Source organism: Apaloderma vittatum, unplaced genomic scaffold (genome assembly GCF_000703405.1).
Source record: "Apaloderma vittatum isolate BGI_N311 unplaced genomic scaffold, ASM70340v1 scaffold23360, whole genome shotgun sequence".
In the NCBI taxonomy this organism is placed as follows: Eukaryota; Metazoa; Chordata; class Aves; order Trogoniformes; family Trogonidae; genus Apaloderma; species Apaloderma vittatum.
In genome coordinates this window covers 1,048-1,261 of record NW_009693180.1, presented here as the reverse complement: position 1 = coordinate 1,261, position 214 = coordinate 1,048, and positions in this window count along the sequence as shown.

The following is a 214-nucleotide window of genomic DNA, read 5'->3' as shown; positions in this document are numbered from 1 at the left end:
ATAAAAAACTTCAAAGGATCTTTCTAGAAAGATATTTGCAGTAGGACATTTTGGAATGTAGTAGCTTAGCTCTGAAATTTCTTAGATGTTTAGTTATCCAGTGTTTTCTTTCTATGATTAGGTGCATAGTCCTGTTACATTCAACTGATGTGTCTGAAATACGGTCTTCACTTCAGATGGTACTAGTAGGTCTGTGTATCTCCACGCCACTAGC